General features: G+C 36.1%; 1 protein-coding gene across 1 annotated transcript in view; it reads left to right on the top strand.

Annotated features, from left to right (window-relative positions):
* Positions 1 to 999: 999 nt before the first annotated feature.
* The window catches only part of LOC106880354 (tubulin polyglutamylase TTLL7), a 33,654-nt gene continuing 32,143 nt past the window's right edge, over positions 1,000 to 2,510 (top strand). Inside the window, exon 1 of the mRNA XM_014930238.1 lies at positions 1,000 to 1,348. The gene's annotated coding sequence lies outside the window, so the exon portion shown is untranslated. The remainder of the gene's footprint in view (positions 1,349 to 2,510) is intronic.

Genomic DNA, 2,510 nt, shown 5'->3' on the forward strand with positions numbered 1-2,510 from the left:
TATATATATATGTAGGATCATCCTATAAATAATGCGGTAATTTTATACTTCTTTTATTTTTCAAAATTAAGATAAATAAAGTTCTTTTTAAATTTAAAATATATTCTCCTTAATTTTCTACAATGCTGTTCCATCTCTCTGGTAGACTTGCTAGGCCCCTCTTCCAAAATTCACATGTCCGTGACGAAAAATGCTCCTCCAGTACTGTTCTGACTTCCTCTACAGAATTCATATTTTTTCCGTCCAAAGTATTAGCAGACACTCAGGGAAGGAAAGAAAGGTGGTTTAACGTTTCAAGCAAAACACTTCTTCAGATACAGAGGAATGTCCAATAGAAAAGGAAGATGGAGTAGAAAAAATCGCCAGGAGTGGCTATGTGGTAAGTAACTTGCTTACAAACCACATGGTTCCAGGTTCATTCCGACTGCGTGGTACCTTGGGCAAGTGTCTTCTGCTATAGCCTTGGGCTAACCAAAGCCTTGTGAGTGAATTTGGTTGACGGAAACTGAAAGAAGCCCATCGTATATAAATGTATATATGTATGTAGTATATATATATATATATATATATTTGCGTGTGTGTTTGTGTATCTGTTTGTCCCCCCACCATCGCTCGACAACCGATGTTGGTGTGTTTACGTCCCCCGTAACTTAGCGGTTCGGCAAAAGACACCGATAGAATAAGTACTAGGATTACAAAGAATAAGTCCTGGGGCGATTTGTTCGACTAAAGGCGGTGCTCCAGCACGGCCGCAGTCAAATGACTGAAATAAAAGAAGAAAGAATATATATATATATATATATATATATGCGGGATAATCAATGAAGATAAAATATTTAATAACAATTATTTTATATATTTTTTAATCGGCAGAAAGTAACGAAACTCTCGGCTCTAGAGTCACTTTTATAACTTTTGCCGATTAAAAATAGTGGTTATAAAAAGTACATACACATACACATACTCTCCCCTTCCCCCCACTCTCTAAGTCTCTTTTGAATGTCCGTTCATGGTTTCCACGTAAGTTATGGCGGCGTTGTCAAGGAAGCTAAGGTCACGAGAGATAGGCTTTTTCCAAAGCTATATTTTCGTTTCTCTGTTATTACTTATTAATTTTACTCGCGTCTCTGTCTTTGTTGGATAAGAAATCAAACTTCAGATACAAACGGCAGCAAAACCGTTTGTTCGGAAATTAAACAATACTAACATTTTTATAATATATTATACTATATATTATATGCACCCGTTACCACTTTACAGATACCTACATATATAGATGTATACATCGATCTAAAGTAACAGGAATACCAAAGGAAGGCCGAAATTTAAGAGAAGAGAAAGCCAAAAGGTATCATGCTACTCATTTAAAAAATCCTGAGTAGAACTTATTATCATTTTTGTTGTTACTACTTTGAAACTATTTTGAATGTTCAACTTTATTTTCTTTGGTTTGTGTTAGATCTTTAAAAAGTTTTAGAAATTTTTTTTTTCCCTGTAAAAATGCTCTCTTTCTTTCAGAAAAATGTATTATATTCTCTAGAAAGTATCTATCTACCTGTCTGTCTATCTAACCTGTATATCATATCCATAATATCTATACAAAAAGTTTCACATTGGAAGCGCTACTGTAAACATTTACCTTAAAAACACACACATACGTAACTCGTTTGATAAGGGTTAACGCACGAAACCCTCGGTCCTTGATTGACTCTGTTGCTTCTGCTAAATATTAATAAAAATATACATATACTCATATATTGAGTTCCATTTTCCCTCTTTGCATCATCATACTTTGTATGTGTGTGTGTGTGTGCATATATATATATATATATATATATATATATATATATATATATATACACAGCTGGCCAGGTTGGCAGCTTCACCGATGACAAGTGGGATCCTGCGCCATTAGAATACATATATGGGGGCCCATGTTTGTATCTAAGGGGCCCATCCCCTTAAGTTTGAGAATTTTTTATTCACTCCTGGAAGAATGCATTAATTATTTTAGCCTGAAATGAATACGTTTAACAAAAAGAAAGAAAGAAATGAAATGGTAGCGTTGTAGTTGCGGATGGGCCCTGGCTTTGGGTAACAGAAAATACAAGAGGATTAGTTAACCATGATTTTATTCAACATATTCTTTTTCAACTCTAGGCACATGGCCCGAAATTTTGGAGGAGGGGGCCAGTCGATTAGATCGAACCAGTACACAACTGGTACTTAATTTATCGACTCGGAAAGGATGAAAGGCATAGTCGACCTCGGCGGAATTTGAACTCAGAACGTAACGGCAGACGAAATACCGCTAAGCATTTCGCCCGGCGTGCTAACGTTTCTTATTTCTTTATTGCCCACAAGGAGCTAAACATAGAGGGGACAAACAAGGACAGACAAAAGGATTAAGTCGATTATATCGACCCCAGTGCGTAACTGATACTTAATTTATCGACTCCGAAAGGATGAAAGGCAAAGTCGACCTCGGCGGAATTTGAACTCAGAACGTA

Source organism: Octopus bimaculoides, chromosome 23 (genome assembly GCF_001194135.2).
Source record: "Octopus bimaculoides isolate UCB-OBI-ISO-001 chromosome 23, ASM119413v2, whole genome shotgun sequence".
NCBI classification, from domain to species: domain Eukaryota; kingdom Metazoa; phylum Mollusca; class Cephalopoda; order Octopoda; family Octopodidae; genus Octopus; species Octopus bimaculoides.